Source organism: Monodelphis domestica, chromosome 1 (assembly GCF_027887165.1).
Source record: "Monodelphis domestica isolate mMonDom1 chromosome 1, mMonDom1.pri, whole genome shotgun sequence".
Lineage (NCBI taxonomy): Eukaryota > Metazoa > Chordata > Mammalia > Didelphimorphia > Didelphidae > Monodelphis > Monodelphis domestica.
The window spans coordinates 158,010,354-158,030,478 of NC_077227.1; the positions used below are offsets into that span (position 1 = coordinate 158,010,354).

Sequence of the window (20,125 nt, forward strand, 5' to 3'; positions counted from 1 at the left end):
GATGGAATTTTAGTGCTGTGAAGTCTATGAAAGTCAGTGTCTCGGGATCACTTGATCTTTTGGTCACTGAAGAACCATTGGTCCTTTCCTAAAAAGTCATGGGGTGTGGGGCAGCTAGGTGATTCAGTGCATAGAGTACCAGGCCTGGAGTGGGGGAGTCCTGGGTTTGAATCTGGCCTCATACTTCCCAGCTATGTGATCCTGGGCAAGTCACATAACCCTAATTGCCAGCCCCTACCACTCTTCTGTCATGGAAAGAATATAGAGTATTAAATCTAAGGTGGAAAGTAAAGGTCTAAAAATAGAAGTCATGGAGTGGGGGTCGGGACCCTTTCCAGGTCAATAACACAGTACTCCTCTTTGCAGAGTTGACATTCCAGCAAGCCAATGTACTTCGAGTTCCAATATCCCCCATTCTATCTCCTTTTTGTCTCTTCTGTCCCAACGCCCACTGATGTGGGATTCTCTCCTGTTGGTGATGAAGACCCTGCCCCCTGTGAGGGGTGGAATGGAATTAATGAGATGTGAGAGAACTCCAGCCTTTACCAGTCCTCTTTAGAACCCCCCAAAGGCCAGTCCCCTTTCACGACTCAAGAGTCTTCTTCAACACTTTTCAAGACACCTCAAGCTTTAAGTCCTTGAGTTGCTGCAGACATTTTGGGTTTCTAGCTTAGAGAGAGAAGATGCAAGAGACCAACTGGACTTTAGGCTGCTGAAGGAAAATATTCTAGGAAGACATATAAGGAGCTGGGAGTCTCCACCATCTTTATCCCCATATAACTATACGAGAGACAGGCAGAGAGAGTTACTTCCCCTGGAATGAGGTCCAAGACCTTCTCTAGTTTGAGCCAAGTTATCCTGCTTCCAGTGGAAGAACTCTTTCACTTTGTACTGTTCGGTATATATTGTCCAATGTATTTTTTCCTAATTTCTGTTTTGCTACAATTTGGACTTCTTTGCTATTTATTATGTATGTTCATTGTGGATCTGATATTTGATAAAGAAGGAATCAAACCTTGGCTATAGAGCTTGTAATCCCCTTATTCCCCCCAAATAATGACAAAGATGGAAACCAGAAGTACTCAAATCAATTTGAAGTAGATTTGAAGCTTGAGGAGTCCCAAAGGGGACTCCCCCTTTAAAAGCGTTAAAAACTCCTTTCTTTTTTTCTTTTAAGTTTATTTATTTAATTAATTAATTTAGAATACTTTCCATGGTTACATGATTCATATTCTTTCCCTCCTCTCCTCCCACCCCCATCCAATAGCCAATGAGCAATTCCACTGGGTTTTACATGTGAAAGATTCCTTTCTTGAAGAATCCCCAAAATGGACCTAGCCTTTGAAGCCTCTAAGCTCTCTTGCCTCTCACCAGCTCTATCTTGTCCTGACAAAGGGCAAGGCCTTCATCATCACCAATAATGAGAGAGTCCTTGGGGCAGGGATTTCTTAATTGCGTTTTTTCAAATTAATAGAAATTTATTTTCTTTCCTTCCTCCCTTGCAATTGGAAAAAGAAAAGACAAACAAATTCCTTGTTAAAAAAATGTATATATATATATAGTAAAACAAAGCAAATTCTTGTTTTTCTTTCTGTTCTGAGAAAGAGGGATAGAGGTCTCAGTCGAGGCTTATGCTTGTCACAGTGCTTCAAAGGGTAGCTCACCTTTGGGGGAAGAGAGACCCAAGTCCCATAGAGTCTCTGCCTCAGTTTACAATATGTGTGTGTGTGTGTGTGTACACATATTCGCAAATGTGTGTGTTGTTTTCTCCAATAGAATGTAAGCTCACTAAGGGCAGAAGCTTTTGTCACCCAGCACCATAAGTTCTTAATCAATGGCTGCTATTGATTAACTCAGCAAACACTTACTGATCACTAAGCCCGATGCTGTGAGGGATACAAAGATGGGCAAAGTACCAATCCTTCCTTATAGGAATTTAGTTGAATTCAAATGCTTGGGAGCATGGGTCAAGCACTCTGCTACACATGACACATATAAAGACAAAACAGAAAAGCATGCCTGCCTTCAAGGAATTTACACTTAAACGTCCTGGCTGTGTGAACATAAGCAAGTCACTTAGCCCCTTTAAGCTTCAGCTGATCACCTGTCAAATGGGTATAATAATTATTATGCTACCTGATTGCACATGTAAAATCTATATCAGATTGTTTATCATCTTACAGAGAGGGAAGAGGAGAGAGGAAGAGAATTTGGAACTCAAAATGTTTAGAAATTAATGTTAAAAACTGCTTTCACATGTCATTGGGGAAAATATTATTTTTTTAAGTAATAATAGTTGTACTACCTACCTTACAGGTCATTGTGGAGGAAAGCACATTGGAAACCTGAAAGTACTATGAAAATGTGAGTCAATTAATAATAGTTGAATCTGGGGCAGCTGAAAGGCCCAGTGGATAGAGTTCTGGGCTTGGAATTGGGGAAGATTCGTGTCTCTGACTTCAAATCTGACTTTAGACACTTACTACCCGTGTGACCCTGGACAAGTCACTTAACCCTGTTTGCCTTAGTTTCCTCATCTTAAAATGAACCAAAGAAGGAAATGACAGACCACTCCAGTACCTTTGCCAAGAAAAACTCAAATGGAGTCATGAAAAGTCAGACAGTACTGAAAATGACAATAAGATACTTACATTCTCCCACTAAAAATGTAATAATCTCCCTAGCTGGTATTGGCTCCAGCATAGCTGGGTCATCTGCCCTGTTAGTAGCAATGAGGAGAGCCGTTTTCCATCTGTAACCAGATTCATGCTTTTAGGCTAGAGATATTGGAAGCAGATAGTTATAATTCTGTTCTGTTGCCCCTCTTGGACATGAGAGATCTCTCAGCTTTTGGTCATCCTAGACATGGCCAGCCCTTCCCCCAATTAAGCTTTTGCAGGGCTGGTTTAGCTTTCTACTAGTCTCTAGAGATGGAAAAGACCAGATCATATCTAACCAAGTCATCCTCAAGCCATCTATATATTTACACAGCCCACATATAATAAGTGAGCCTTGGAGATCCATTGGTAGCTTCCAATGAATGATGGCGGATTCTTGATATTGTCAGAAGAGTAGTATGGGGGAAGACATCTAGGTGGCACAGTGGATAGAGCAGTGGGCTTGGTTCAGAAGGTTCATGAGTTCCAATTTAGCCATAAGCCCTTACTAGCTATATGACCCTAGACAAGTCATTTAACCCTGATTGCCTCAATTTCCTCAACTGTAAAATGAGCTGGAGAAGAAAATGACAAACCACTCCAGGATCTTTGCCAAGAACATGGGGTCAGGAAGAGTCAGACATTATAGAAAAGATTCAACAACAAACAACAAGGATGGAGGAATTATGCCTGGATTTAAAGTCAGGACACCTTGCCATGAAGCCTCGCTTTGCTAATTACTGTAGGAGCCCAAGTTTCTCATCTGTAAAATGAAGAGGTTGGAGTAGATGATGTCTTAGAGCCCTTCTCCTTCATCCTATGACCCTATGATGTTATAGGTGAAGAGCTCTATTGTCCCCATTTTATGGATGAAGGAATGGAGATCCAAAGAAATAAAGTCTCTTCCCCAAAGTCATAGTTTGTGGTAGGTCTGGGATTAGACCCCAAACAGCCACTGTCTTTAGGAAGGGGAAGAGAAAAATCCACATTAGCCTCAACTTTTTAGACTTGTTGCTGGTACCATCCTAATTCAGCTTTAAGGATCATCTGTCTCAGTAGCTGCGCCCGGTCGGGAGTGCCTTACAGACAGGCACCGAAATGGGGTGAACAGGGAGCCAAGGCAAGCAGCCCCCATGTGGCCCACTGCGAGGGCACTTTCAGCTTGGCGCACCTGTACTGTCTCCCTGAGCTGTGCGGTGCCTCATTTCAGCCAATTACTCCTAATAGAGTGATATGAAATGTAACTAACTTGGGGAAATATCGAGTATACTTTAATTAAATCAGCTCGCAATTAGCCATCTGAGTAATGAGGCTAAGGTGTTTTATCTCTGTGTGAGCTAGCAAGGAGGCGAGCCAAAGTCAGTGTTTGGGGGAAACAGGACGGTTGGATCAGAGAAGCAACTGAGACCTGGGGGATGAGAGGTAGAGGGGGACTCACGAGGAGGGGACGGGGGGAGCAGGAAGGAGAAAACACCTTGCCTTTATTCCAGAAAATTAGGAGGCAATGCTGATAAATGAAATCTGGATCTGAAGTATTGATTTTTTAAAGAGCTATTTTGTGGCAATGGATAGAGCACTCGGGGCTTGGAAAGAGGAAGACTCATCTTCATGTGTTCAAATCCAACCTCAGACTGGGTGACCCTGGGCAAGTCACTTAACCCTGTTTGTCTCAGTTTCCTCATCTGTAAAATGAGCCAGAAAATGTCAAAATATTCCAGTATCTTTGGCAAAAAAATCCTCAACCCCGAACTTCACAAAGAGCTGGATTCAACTGAAATGGCTCAACAATAACAAACATCTTCATAAATGTAGACGTTTATATGTACTTGTGTACACAAATATATATGAACTTATTAAAGGCTAAAACTGCTTTTGGAATACCTCATTACATATAGAAAGAGAGAGACAGGGAAGCTAGGTAGCACATGTAGAACACAAATATTTTGGTACACACCTATTATTTCATGGCACAGAGAGACCCCAGACCAGAAGCTATTCACCAATTCCGCTCTAGGAATTGCTGACATTTATAATCATACATGATTGCCTGAGGCACTGTGAGTTTAAACAACTTGGTCATTCAGGTAGGTAAGTCAGAGATAGTCCTTAAGCCCAGGTCTTTCTCACTCCCTCTATCCACCTTTAGGGCTGACCAAAGTCTAGAAGACTTGGCTTCAAATTCTGCCTCTGTGTCAGAGAGCAAGTCTGTGTCTCAGTTTCTTCATCTGCAAAATAGGGACAACAATGTTTGTAGTACCCAATTCATAGGGCTGCTTGGACAGAAGGTAAGGGTTTAAAAAAAAGTCTCAGTATAGTTTTGAGCTTTAATAGCTATTAAAGTTATTAATGTTTAATATCGAAATGTTAAGTATTATTTATTTAAAAGATTTTAAAGCATAAAACTGCATTAAAATTTTGGGGATAACTTGTATCCATGTCCATTCTCATTATTATCACCTTTGTGTCCTTGGGCGAGTCACTTCATTTCCCTGAACCTCAGTTTCCTCATCTGTAAAATAAAAGGCTTGTATTAGATGATTTATTAAAGACCCTTCTTAAAACTCTACGATTCATTATTTTGTCCTAGTTAGATTATTCGTTACTGTCATTAAAGTCAGTCATTATTTCTGTGACGGTGGGGAACTCTGTGAGGTTGTCAAGAGAGCATTTCCTATACAACTACAGGAAATAAATCAAAAGTCATTACACCATTGCTCTTGATTCCAAAATGGAGCAGGCTTTTAAGAAAGCAAAATGAATGGGTTTGGTGCACCAGATTCCATTAACTGGCTACCCGAACTAATCAACAGGAATTCAAGCAAATTGCAAGAGCAAATTGAGAAGCCAAATTATTTGGGTATCTTGATTGAGATTAGAAGAATAATTATTTGTGGACTCCATGTAATAAGAGACAAATTTCATTCACTGAGGTTATAGTTCCTATTTGACCATTTCTGACCCCATTATTAGTAAGTTATTTACTATTACTTATATTATTATACTAATGTTAGTACATTATTTTTTAAATAAAATCATGAATTGCAATAAAGCAAAAACAAATGCAATAAAGCTCTTAAAAAAAAAAAAAGACATACCAGAGGCAGCTGGATGGCTCAGTGGATTGAGAGCCAGATCTAGAGATGGGAGGTCCTAGATTCAAATCTGGCTTCAGACACTTCCCAGCTGTGTGACCCTGGGCAAGTCACTTAACCCCCATTGCCTAGTCCTTCCCTCTCTTCTGCCTTGGAACCAATACAATATTGATTCTAAGATGGAAAGTTAAGGGTTTACAAAAAATACTACTATTCTTCCAGTGATGTTCTGTGGCTGCCAATTATAAACACTAGTGTCCAAAGAGTTAAAATTGTGGGTGACATAAAAAGTTGTAGGATGCTATATTAAAGGAGTAAGTAGGTTGCAATAGAGAAGGTAGAGTACAGTGGAAAGAATGCTGACATTGGGGTCAGGGAGATGTGGATTCAAATGTTGGCTCTTCTATTTAATAACTGCATAATTCCTCAGGGCCTCAGTTTCCTCAACTGCAAAATGAAGGACTTGGCCTAGATGACACTAAATTTTCAAACTCTAAATCTATGATCCTATGAATTCTGATTCACCTAGTTTCCCTGTGGGATTGTGAGCAAGTAACTTCATTTCTTTGGGCCTCAGTTTCCTCATCTGTAAAATGAAAGGGTTGAACAAGGTGACCTCTAAGCTCCCTTCTAGCTCTAAATCTGTATTCCTTTTTTTATTGTGCTCTTGTCTCACAAGAAATGATATAAGAGGGGGGAACTGGGTAGTTCAGTGGATTGAGAGCCAGATCTAGAGATGGGAGGTCCTAGGTTCAAATCTGGCCTCAGACACTTTCCAGCTGTATGACCCTGGGCAAGTCACTTAACCCCCATTACCTAGCCCTTACCACTCTTCTGCCTTGGAACCAATACACAGTATTGATTCCAAGATGGAAGGTAAGGGTTTTTAAAAAGTGATATAAGAGATATCATCCAGGGGGAGGAATAATCAGAAAAGAAAGTAAGCTGCTCAAATATGGAGACCAAAGGGTAGCAGATGGACAATCTGAGTCCTGCATTGGTACCCACATAATGTTGAGAGACTTAGATAGAGGTAGACCTTCACTCGGTGGGCATTCCACCCATAGTGGGTTTATAGATACAGCAGAATTATATAGAAAAAAACAGTACAGAAGTGGTCTTAGACCTGCCCTAGTGGAAGAAATCCTCACATCCATGGGATCCACTGAAGCACTAAGGATCGAAGGATTAAGAGCAACATAGACTTTTAGTGAGGAAAGGGTTTTGAGGGCTTATTTGGTCTAAACTGAGGCCAAGAGAAGCAATATGATGCCTGAAAGTCATGCAGTGAATTAATATCCTTGTTTCCATTACCAGTGCTCATTTAGCTTTATGTAAAACTAAAATATGATCTAGATTTAGGAATCCCAGAATGCCCCATTTCATGATAGATACTACCATTCGCTCTTGGAATGGCCAAAGGAACTACGTTCATTAGGTAAGACTATATCTGTGCCAGCACAACAGGGCTGCAATTATTCCTCTCCAAAATCTTTGGGTCTTCCTTTGGATATAAAATTGACTGAGTTAGATTATCCCTTGACCTGAAAGACTTATGATGGGGAATGTGATCCACCTCCAGAGGAAGAACTGGTGGAGTCATCTTTCACATCAGTGAATCTTTGGTTTTATTTTGGGATTTGGCTTCTGTATGACTTTGCTCTTACAACGATGACCAATATGGAATTGTTTTTTGCATAACAATCAGAAAAGAGATTATCCCTTGACCCTTTCCTGCTCCCTTTTACTTTGAGGTCTTGAGAATAGCCTTACTCTAGCTGGCAGGTGTCACACTGGCATGGATAGAAATGATTATGGATTCTAGAGAGCAGCCATCAACAGATGTGTAACTTGATTAAACCTTCCATGGATTCCAAGGTAAACCTTTCATGAATGAGATGGAGGTCCTACTTGGGGGTCACTGGGCATCCCTATAACATCTTGTTCCCTGGACCACAGTGGAACCCAGACAAAATGTTCTAGCCACCCAAGATTGAATTCTTTAAAAAGTAACAACAAATAATGCGCTAATAATGGAACCAGAAATGGCCATTCCTTTTGTCGGTCCCCTCTCCCCTTCTCAACTACCCTGCTTAGGGACTACAACCATGATTGCACATTCACGTCTCCTAGGAATTCGGTGTCCTGGTATTCTGCCTACCCAAGCTTGCCCATTTCAAGCCTATCCCCAGGCCACTCATGCATTCATACTCTTCATGAGACGTGTCCGTCCATCATCACATTTACTGAGTGTCTACAGGTTGTCCAGGCCTCTGCTGGGGCATTAAAGAAGCATATGAAGAAGTTTCTGCCCTCAAAGACCTTGCGGTAAACTTGGAAAAATCAGACGTACATAGATTAAAGATTAACAAATGTAGCCTGTTCGGGAGTGCTTTCCCGCTAGGCTGAGCAGATGCACACTGAGTGTGAGTAGGAGATTCAGAACTCTGCATAGGTGCCACCCACTGTGGATGGAATAAGAAGAGACATCTCAGAGTGCTATATTTAGAAAACTCCAGATGATTTACATCAAGAGACCTAACTAGAAATCCTTGTGCTCTGGGCAAGTTGGATTGAGCGGCTGAGGTGGGCAGGATAAAGATATTCTACTATGGTTGTCCCAGCAGAGGAATCCAGCTTGAGTCCTTGTGGCACAGCTGGTAACCCCAGTCCTCAACCCCCCAAAGAAGATGGAAGGCAAGCAACAAGCACGGAGTGTAGGGATTGAATAAAGGCAGACCCAGAGAGAAGCGCTACTGCCATGGGATCTCTGGTGTGTGGCAGGAAGGGAGGATGTGAGGGAAATTGAGGCCAGAGGAGGCTGAGTAAGGGAGTAGGGAGAAGCAAGATGGCAGGACCATTGTGGCAAAGGATGACCACAAGGAGGAAGTATACTTTCCCTTCCTTCCCTTCTCTCCCCACACCAACAATGTTGGCTACCCCTGGTACCTTGGGGCAAAGTCATGCCTTTATGGTTATAGCCCTGTTTACAAAATCCTGCCCAGTGGCTGGGGTGTAAGTTGGGAAACAGTTGAGATATTTGGGGGTCCCCAAACAAGCATCTCATGGCACATTCAAGCAAGAAAGCCAGGGTAAGAAAAATCCCCAAGTGAGAGGGGTTATATGCCAAAAGATGAGATTATACCCTGCCCTTAAGAGAGGTTTTTATTAAGAGTTTCTCAGTCAGGGGGAAAGGGATGTCCTCTTTCTGGAGGGAAAAATCCCCAGAAATCAAAGAGTAGTATTGAGAAGGTACCAGAGAAGAGAGACAAAGGCAACAGAAATGGGAAGCATAATGGAAAGAGTCATGGAAGGCTTTGACTAGAAGAACTTTGAAACTTGGGATTGGGACTCTGGGAAGTATAACCTCTCAGATCCAAAGGGTTGAGGAGGTGACCATAATGGAGTGCAACTAATGGGCCAGTTAGTTAACATCTATCAGAAAAGTGACAGCTTTGACCACCTACAGCAGGAACAAGGAGCTCCCTCTGGCTCTAGCTTCTCAGCAAGACCCTTCATCCCAACCTGCAATCCAAAGAGACTCAGTTTACTCCCTCTTCATCTTCTTGGCATCCTTCTTCTTTACATACATTGACAGGTCCATCTAAGGAGATCCTGAAGGGTTATTGACCTACATGGAATGATTTCAGGAATTCTGAGGTCTCTTTGCCTTAAAAATACTTATTTGACAACTTCTTATAAAAGTAGACAAAGTCTTCCCATTTCCCAGGGAGATAGATTGAAACTGGATAATGGCATCATAGATTTTTTTTTTAATTACCTTCTATTCTATTCTAGTAACAACTCTAAGACAGAAGGGCAAGAGCTAGGCAATCAGGGTTAAGTGACTTGTCCAGGGTCACACAGGTAGAAAGTGTCTGTGGTCATATTTGAACCCAGAACTTTCATCTTTAGGCCTAGTTGTTTATCCACTGAGTCACCTAGCTTCCCTAGTCCAAGACTTGAGAGATCATCTAGTCTGACCCTTGGAATTTTTTTTAATTGGGGTACAGAGGAGTGCCTAAACGTGCCTAAAGTCATAGAAACAGGATTAGAACTCAGGTTCTTGGATTCCAAATTCAACATTTTCCCCACTGTAACTGATACCTGAGTGTCTGGATAAGTATGGTCTAGAGAGGGCCCAGAAAAAGAAGTTTGAAGATAAGGAAAGAGACTTTACCAGCTTAAAATTTCCCCACCCTATCTGAACAGAGAAGACAAATTATAGAAGATTTTGTAAGTCTAGTGGGTAGTCATTAAAGATGTGAGGAACAAATTAAAAGGAACAGAATTTGTTCTTTAGGAAAATTATATTGGCAATGTGTAGTCAGGATAGATCTAGTTCAAATCTAGCCCCAGATACTACCTGGGTAACCCTGGGCAAGTCACTTAACCCTGTTTACCTCAGTTTTCTCAGCTGTAAAATGAATCAAAGAAGGATGTGGCAGGCCATTATAGTATCTTTAGCAAGAAAACTCCCAAAAAGGGTATAGGAAAAGTCTGATATGATTGAAAAACAACTGAACAACAATGTTGGCATTGGCCAAGGTATCTCATGCTTAGGCCTAAATTCAGATGAGCATAACTTTCTAGTACCTTGAATTAAAAAATACGAATTGCATTGGCAGCAAAGTGAAGGGCAGCCTAGATCCGTTAAGAGTGGAACAAGACGGACCACTTGGAGACAATTAGAAAAGTCTGAATGAGAGAAACTGAGAATCCGACCTAGGATGCAATGGACATGGAGAGAAAGGGAGAAGTCAAGAGACAGAAATTAGAGAGCATAGTATGATAAGAGTCACATTTTGAATCTTTAAAGTGATGGCCTACTGTGACCAAGAATATGGTGCTATCGTTGACCAACATAGGGGAAATGCAAGAGGGATGGTGGAAGAATGGTGGAACTCGCACTAAGGTACGAATGACTACTATCATATTTCTGAGAGGATGGATCTTCCTGAGTAATCTGGAGAAGCATGGTACAGAAAGGGCCCAGAAAAAGAAGTCAGAGGTCTAGAAATAGACTCCACCAGCTTAAAATGTTTTTGGCAGGCTAGCTCTCTGGGAAATGGGCTAGTATTGGAGAATCCACTATTCTCATTCAGTCCCTTTATTTAGCTTAAGGTTTTTCTCCTTTTTTAATCACTCAAGTCACTGGCTATTAATATAAAAGTGTGAACTGGTTTATCAAATCTTTCCAAGTAATGATTAGCTAAGGGAGTATATTTTGATTAGGAAGAAGGTATTCAGTCTAGAATGTGAGCATGGACTGGGCAGGCAGCCCTGGTTACAACCCTTTCTTTGGTCATTGAAAGTCAATATGAGAGCAGGGGCAGAACAGGAGCAAGTGTGGGAATGCTAAAAGGAGAGATGGAAGGAAGCAAAGGACAAACTCCTTCCTGGTGTTTTGCTAGCACCTGACTGTAAAAGGCCTCTACGAATTCAGGATAGATTGTATTGGGTACTAATTCAGGCTATTAACCTCTATTATGTTGATGATAGGAGTTCTCTATTACAAACAGGAATAGGCATTCTACTTGGGCAACTAGGTGGTAAAGTTGATGAGAGTGTTGGATTCTCAGTAAAGAAACCTTTCTCAGATAATTACTATTTGTGTGACCTTGGGTAAGTTGCATAACCCTATTTGGCCTCATTTTCCTTATCTGTAAAAAAAAAGCCAGAGAAGGAAATGTCAAACAACTCCAGTATCTTCCCTATGAAAATCTCAAATAGTATCACAAAGAGTGGGACATGACTAAAATGCTAAATATAACAAAAGGTCCCATTAGTTCTTTTGGGAATTGTTATCACCTTGTTAGCTCATTATGAGCCCTAATTAAATTAAAATTCCCATATCTTTTAAAATATGTGTTGTTTATCTACTCCTTTTGATCATATACTTTTGGAATTGATTTTTTGAACCTCAATAGAGGATTTTACATTGAGCCCTGTTAAATTTTCTTGTACTGGTTTGCCCCCATCAGCCTGTGAAGAGATCTTTTCATGTCCTGACTTTACCATCCATTCTATTAACTATCTTTCCCAGCATTGTGTCAGTTCTGAATTTGCTCATGTTTTTACTGAAGTCATTAAAAAATTACTGAATAAAGCAGAAATGAAACTATTGCACTGGAACCACCCCCTCACTACCAACAAATACACATTTCATTCTGGCTTTCAAGTTAAAAGGGACCTTGGTGAGCATTGACTAGGTAGATAATGGATAGAGTTCTAGTCTTAAATCAGAAAGAACTGAGTTCAAATTCAGCCTCATGTGTTTACTAGTTGTGGGGCCCTAGCCAAGTCACTTGACCTCTTTACCTCAGTTTCCTCATCTATAAAATTGTAATGATAATAAGAGTGCCTACCTCTCAGGATTGTGAGGATCAAGTGAGATAATACTTGTAAAGTATTTAGTACTATGTCTGGCATGTAGTAGGTACTTAATAAATGCTTGTTTCCGTTCTCCTTGCTTTAGTCCATTTTACAGATTCAGAAGATGAGACTCAGAACAGTGAAATGACTTATCCAAAGTCATACAATAGTAACTGCAAAGGCAAATTCTCATCCACATCCTTTGAAATCAAATCAGTCACTCTTAGTAACTATTTAAGGATGGTTGTTCAGTCACCAAGAATCCATTGAACTCTGCTCTCATCCAGCCCACATTTCTTTATCTTATCAGCAAAAATGTTTGTTATTGTTGTTCAGTGATTTTTCAGTCTTGTCCTACTCTTTGTGACTCCATTTGGGATTTCCTTGGCAAAGATCCTGGAGTAGTTTGTCATTTCCTTCTCCAGCACATTTTACAGATGAGGAAACTGAGGCAAGCAGGGTTAAGTGACTTGCCTAACATCACAAAAGCATTGAGTGTCTAAGGTCAAATTTGAACTCAAGTCTTCCTGACTCCAGGCCTGGTACTCTATCCACTGCATTACCTAGATGCCCAAGGGTTCTGAGAAAGTCAAATGCTTTTCTGACCCTTCAAGATATATCGTGTCTACAACCATTCCAAAGCCAAACACTATACCAATACAATAATCTCATCACAAAAGGAAGTTTGTCCTTCTAAGTGAATCCATACTGGTTGTTAGTGATCACTGTCCTCTTTCTCAATCACCTGCAAATCATTTCTTTAGTAATCTAGCGTTTCACAGGATGTCAACATCCCACTTACTGATTCCATGATGGAAAAATAAATGTCTTCCAAAGGAGACAACAGCTGCATTGGAAAAAACCACGTGGCCAACTGCAGGAGGCCCAGCTCCTGCCAAAGCCTGCTACAAGGGAGCAAAGAAACAAGGTCAGGGAGTGCCTGTGACCATGATAAGCCTTGAAGGTTTACAGTCAGAGAAAGATTTTTAAACTAGACCCAGAATACAGAGATGCGAAGCTGCATGAGATGCCAGCTAATCCAATCTCCTCATTTTGCATATGAAGAAACTGAGGCACAGAGTTCATTGGCCATGCCCAAGGTCACTTAGGCAGTAAGCACGAGTCTAGGCCCTCAAATTCCAATGTTCTTTCCACTGGGACTCTTGGTCAGGACCTGGACTGTAGCAGAGGAGGAATTGGCTTGCTTTCTCCACATTGGAATCTGAAGATAGGGGTTCAGGGAAGATCCTCACAACTCTGGAAGGCACGTGCTATGATAATCCCTATTTTACAGATGAGGAAACAGAAGCAGGCAGCAGTTAAATGACTTGTCCAGGGTTATACAGCTACTGCATGTCTAAGGCTGAATTTGAACTCAGGTTTTCTGGATTGTAGTCCCAGACTTATAACCATTGTACCACCTAGCTACCACAAGTAGGAGCTAAGAGTTGAGAAGGGGGTGAAAAGAGACAAACCTGACAAGATCGGTTCAAATGGGGTAACAAAGAGTTGGACACAACTAAAATGACTGAACAACAACTCTGAAGAATAGACACGAGGAAAGGACTAAAGCTCTGTAGGTCATAAATATCTCAGTTATCTTAGTTATTGGCCTTTTTCCTCTCTCCTCTTAAAAAGTCAAGAGGGGACTGAAAGATGAACCAAAGGGCATCAAAAGTGTTCCTTTTCTTTCTCTCCAGGGCAATATGCACAAAAGGATATCAGAAGTAGAGGCTGTCCTTCCTGTGGTCCTCCTCAAAGGTTAGGGTCATAGAGTCATATAATCTAGAAAGGAACTTCAAGATTATGTAGTACAATTCTCTTATTTCATAGAGGAGTAATCCAAGGCTGAGAGGTGACTTAATTTGTCCAAGGTCAAACAAGAAGAAGACCTAGGATTTGAATTTGGGTCTTTTGACCTGGTAATATTTCCACTAGACCAGTTTAACTTCTCAAAATGCGCTTTACATCATCCCTGCTTCACATAAGGGCCCATTGTTGACTCTGTCATCCAATAAATTTATTGAAACTCTTTAATGAACCTCTTTCTGTTGTCCTACTATACCAAGAATGGTGAACCTTTTAAAGATTGCATGCCATACCCTGCTCCTCAGAGACCACACTCTGTGCCCTGCCCCTCTACTGAGTGCCAGGCACTCCCTGCCCCACCCCACTTTACCTCACATAGGGGAGGGAGGAAGTGCTTCCTTTGCCTAGTAGGTGGTGAAGTGAGGAATGTCCTCAGCGAGTATAGAGAGAGGGAGGGGAGTGGCACAAACATCTGCTCCCCTCCAGCTCTGCCACCTGTGAACTGCCCAACTTACCCCTTGTGGGCTTCCACTGGGCTGCTGGGCAGAGAGGTAGATGATGTGAAAAAAATGTTGTCAGGCATGGTAGAGAGAGGAAGGGGAACAGCTCTACCTGAGTCCCTCTGCCTTTCTAGTAACAAACTTGGGGGGGGGGTGCACATGCCCACAGAGAACGCTCTGTATGGCATCTTTGGCATGTGTGCCATAGGTTTACCATAACAGTACTATACTATCACTTAAGGAATAAGCTTTATTAACATTATTGAGTTTTTCCACTTTGGGGAAGTAAAGCTTCCTTTTATTTGCCCCAAATCAACCGCCTTCAAGCTTACAGAGATAATAAGATGCATGGGTTATAGATAGATAGATAGATAGATAGATAGATAGATAGATAGATAGATAGATAGATAGATAGATAGATGGATGGATAGATGAATAAATAGATGGATGGATGGGTGAATAGCTAGATGGTTAAATGGATAAAAAGATGGATGGATAGATAAATGTATAGATGGGTCAATGGATAAATGGATGAATAGATAGATGGATAGAGATAGATAGGTGAATAGATAAATGGATAGATGGATGGAGAGATAGATGGAGAGATAGAAAGAGAGAGAATGAATTAGTGAGCAAATGGTTAATAAGTGCTTACCATGTGCTAGGCAGTGGGCTAAGCACTGGGGATACTTATCCTCAAGGAATTTATATTCTATTATGAGAAGACAATTTGTGAAGTGATCTGAAAAGTGGGGAGGCCAGTAAAGGAGAGGATACTTGACAGATAAATAGAGGGTATCCACGTGGGATATTAGAAATCTAGGGCAAGTCTAGAATGTGAAGTGAGCATGCCTGGGGCCCTTTGGGAAACAGTGGTCCAGGTGAGGGATTCACAAATAAGAGAGGCTACCTAATTCTAGTATAAGGATTTGGTGAATAATCCCTTAGTTCTCTTTTCTTCTCTCTGTATTCTCTCTTAGTAATTTTGTCAGCTCCCATGGATTCAATTGTTGCTGTTGTTGTTCAATCATATCTGATTCTTCATGACCTCATTTGGGATTTTCTTTGACTGCAGTGGTTTGCTATTTTCTTCTCCAACTCACTTTACAGATGAGAAAAATGAAACAAAAGGGTTAAATGACTTGCCCAGGATCATACAGTTAGTATCTGAGGCCAGATTTGAACTCAGGAAAATGAATCTCCCTGACTCAAGCTCCAGCACTCTCTCCACTGACCTAGCTCTCTTATCCAGTTGCCCCAGATTCAATTATCATCTCTGTACAAGTAACTCCCAAGTCAATATCTCTAATTTAAGTCTCTCCTAAAACTCTAGTCCTTTATCTCCAATTACTTGTTCGAACTCTCCACCTGGATGTCCCATAGCCACCATCCTTGTCAGACTCTAGACCTGTGTTGCTGAACCTATGGCACATGTGCCGGAGGGGCTGCTCCCTTCCCCCTCTCCACACATGTCTGAGGACATTTCTTACTTTGCCCACCCCTCTGCCTAGTAGCCCAATGGGAATGCTTCCTTGTCTGGGGGCTAAGATGAGGCATGAGAGTTACAGTTTGAACATTTGGTCTCTAAAAGGTTCTGCTCTAGGCTATTGCAGTAGTCTCTCATCTGTCCTCAGATATGTCCTTCAAAGCACTACCAAAGAGATCTGCCTGTATCTGAAATTCTTTCATACTTTCATATCTCTCATGATCACTATTTTTTGAGCAAGAAGGTCCAATAATTTCCCATTGCTTGTAGCAAAAAATAGAAATTCTTCAGTTAAGCTTTTAAAGCCCTTCACATCTAACTCTAGCCTCTATATAACATTGCATCTCCTGTCACCATTTGTACCTTTGCACATGTTTTCCTCCCCCCCAAGTCATGTGATGTCTCCCCTCTACTTCTTGGAACCTTTGGAACTCCCTTCAGAATTCAACTCAAGGACCATCTCCAAGTAACCATTGCAGATTCCCTTCATCTTTCTACCCCTGCTCCCCAGATTGCTTGGTATCTATTATTTTCTAGCGCTTTTATTTACTTTTCTGTGAATGTGTAGTATCCTCCATTTGAATGTAAGTTCCTTGAGGGCAGGGACTATCTCATTATTAAATTAATATTCCCCAGCCATTGGCCCAGTGTTTGGCACCTAATAAAGGTTTAATAAATGCTTGGTAATTGATTCCTTGATTTCCAACTCATTTTATAAGCTTTGGTCTTATAGCAATAGCAGCTAGGTGGTATAGTACATAGAGTACTGGGTGTGGAGACTGGAAGACCTGAATTCAAATCCAACAACAAACACCTAACTAGCTATGTGACCCTGGACAAGTCACTTAACACTGTTTGCTTTTGTTTCCTTATCTGCAAAATGACCTGGGGAAGGAAAATGGTAAACCACTCCAGTATCTTTGCCAAGAAAATCCTAAATAGGCTCACAAAGTGTCTAATATAACTAAACAACTAACAATAATGATGATGGTGGTGATAATAGCAGCTTATATTTAAACAGTATCCAGTAACAAAAAGGACACCTGCCATTCATGATCTCATTTAATTCTCACAAAAATGCTGTCATCTCCATTTTAGTAATGAGTCAGCTGAACCAGAGAGGAAATGACTTGTCCAAAGTCCTTTCTCCTCAATCTCGAAAGCAGAATCCTGTGGTTATCAGGTAAATTCATAGGATCCTAACTTTAGAGCAAAAAAGAAAACTTCAGAAAACCTTTGTACAGATTGTAACCAGGTTTAGAATGTTCTTCTTCCTTCCTTCTTTCTTTTGGAATCCTACCTTTCTTCTGACAATAAACATTTCCATATTCCCCTGACTGTTAATACTTTCTTCTTCCCTCCTCCAACCCCATGAAAGTATTCTTTGGCATACCGGTAATCCCCTCTACCCAGGAGGTAGCTGCACATCTGGCAACAACACCGGGATTGGGCCGGGGAGGGGACCAGATTATCTAAGGAGGGGGAAACCAGTCAGAAATTAAACAAGTCAAAACACCTGTGCCAGTTAATAGTGGGATCCACCTGTGAGTAGCCCCTGAATTTCTTCTGTCTCAAAAAGAAAGGAGAATATGTTGTATTTATTTGATAAATATTTTGTATTTCTTTTCAGTGCATTTGCCATTCCTACTTAGTAGAATGTAAACTCCTTGAAGACAAGAACCATTTTGTTTTTGTCTCAATGTTCCCAGTACATAAGTGACAAAGCTAGTGGAACCAAATTGAGTCACAGGATGACAGCTTTAGACTACAAGGGACTTCGGAGGTCACCTAAGTGACTCCATTTTACAAATTTTACATTTTTTTCTTACAAATTTTTCCCTTTTACAAATGAGGAAACTGAGGCCCGGAGAAGTTCCATGACTTTCCCCAAGGTCACACAGGTCCTTGGAGGGTCAGTTGGCTTTATTCCATCTCCATTGTGTCCTGCTTCCCTTCTCACTGCACCCCGTCCAACAGAGGGAATACCAGGCTGCAATAAACAGCTCCCGATCCCATCTCCCAATCCAGCTGCCACTGGCACTCGAAGCTGGGCCCCCTGAGAGGAGAGGATGTGGGAGGCCAGGCGTGCCAACCTGCCTAGGCACACCAGGACACAGGCTCCCTCCGTCCCTGCCTCCCTCCTTCCCTCAGCTTTTGTGAGTTCCTGTTATAACCTCTGTGTTACTTAAGCGTACAAGGGTGGGGGGGGGGGGGGCGGGTGTTAATTGCGATTTGTGATAGATGCCTTTGGGGTCCACACATTCAATAACACCACCAAGAAAGAAAGAAAGAAAGAAAAAGAAAAAAAGAAAAAAAGAAAAAAAAACACCACGCCACCCCACCAAAAAAAAAACCAACAAAAAAAACGGCATTTTTATGGGAGATAACATAACTGCTTGCAATTTGGCCATTCATTGTATCTTTGGCGTTTTATGTACTGCATTAGCTGAGGCAATTTCATGCATATGGATATAATGCATTAAGTGGAGGCATTTAAATATAGTGAAACTAATTTTATGATGATTAGTTGAAGGAAAACATTGCCTTCGTATCATCTATATAGGAGCCAATTTGCATGAAAATGCCCAAAGTTGCTATGCCAACATTTTCTGTGTTGTCGGTCGGGGTCGTCTCTGTGTCAAGACTTTGTATTAAAAATCGGTCTCCAGTGCCCATGTCTTTTAATTCATTGCAAGCTGTAGGCCATTTGCTCGCAAAGCTCTTGCAGTAAAACAAATGAATAGCTAAAATACTCATTTGCATGATTCCCATTTGAAAACGATTCCCCTGAAATTAAAAAAGCGTGTTACTCGGTTGTGAAGATGGATGGGCCGATGAGGCACGCAATTAATATTTTCGGCATTCTCTTTTAAAGCCCTCTGAAGACGGAGAGCAGCACATGCCAGACAAATTGGGCCCCGCAACAGTTCCAAAGCTTCCATGGCAGCAGCTTGCTTTCACTGTCTCCCCTTTATTGTCTCACTTACATTATGCAGTAATTAAAACTATTTACCATTCCTACTTATCAGCCATCTGCTCCCATTGAAGGTTCTTCTTCTTTAGAAAGCCTTCTTAAATAGCAACAAGGAAAGTACCAGACTGGGGCTGATTGCACGGTGGGGCTGGGCTGGGCTGGGCTGGGCTGGGGGCTTTCCCCCCTTCTTGCCCTGGCTCTTCTGCCCTCTTCCTCAGATTCTGGAGCCCCTTCAAGGAGAGGGAGGAGAGAGCCCATCAGAATCCACCTGTCCTTGCCGACCCTTGGCTCCCAATGGAAGAGACGGCCACATTCTCCCCGGTGGCATGGAACACAGGGCTCTCTCCATCATTCTGGGCTTGAGTGTGGATGCCAGGTTACATGCCAGGGTTGAGTGCATGGAGGGATGCGACCATGGAAGGACCACTAAGAAGGTCTGGGCTCTTTGACTCCTCGGCTCAGAGGAAAGGAAGAATGGAATGGAAATGCCAACCCCATCTTCCCCTTCCTGCTCCTCTGTGGTGCCCATGCAGGGCGGCTGGATTTGGCATAGAGCCTGTGCCCTCATCCCAAGTTGGATAGCAAATTTGAAGTCTGATGCTGTGAATGTTTACCATCTCTGTTTCATAACAGCCCTGGCAGATAGCCATAGACTGGTATTTTTGTTTGTTTTTATTTCTTTATACCCTTACCTTCCAGCTTAGAATCAATAGTAAGTATTAGAAGAATGAGATGGGTGCTGGGTGCTTCAGTGGCTTCAGAGTAAGGCTTAAAGATGAAAGTTCTCGGTTCAAATTTGACCCCACACACTTTCTGGCTATGTGACCCTAGGCAAGTCTCTTAACTGGATTGTTTAGCCCTTACTTCTCTTCTGCCTTGGAACCAATACACAGGATGGATTCTAAGATGGAAGATAAGGGTTTAAAAAAAAAAGAGCAGTAAGGACTAGGCAATTGGGGTTAAGTGACTTGCTCAGAGCCATACAGCTAGGAAGTGTCTGAGGCCACATTTGAATCCAGGACTTCCTATCTTCAGGACTAGTCCTTTATCCACTGAACTACCTTAGCTGCTCCTAAACACTTAGCTTCTGTCTTAGTATCATTTATAAGGCAGAAGAGAAGTAAGGGCTAGCCACTGAGGGCTAAGTGACTTGCTCAGTGTCATACAGCTAGGAAGTATCTGAGGTCACATTTGAACCCAGGTCCTCCTAAGACCAGGCCTGGTGCTCTATC

At 41.7% G+C, this 20,125-nt stretch overlaps 1 long non-coding RNA gene across 1 annotated transcript in view; it reads right to left on the bottom strand.

Annotated features, from left to right (window-relative positions):
* Nucleotides 1-5,006: 5,006 nt before the first annotated feature.
* Nucleotides 5,007-20,125, bottom strand: part of LOC103106124 (uncharacterized) — a 28,681-nt gene continuing 13,562 nt past the window's right edge. The window contains exon 2 of the long non-coding RNA XR_008914339.1: nucleotides 5,007-5,166. This is a non-coding gene — a long non-coding RNA (uncharacterized LOC103106124). The remainder of the gene's footprint in view (nucleotides 5,167-20,125) is intronic.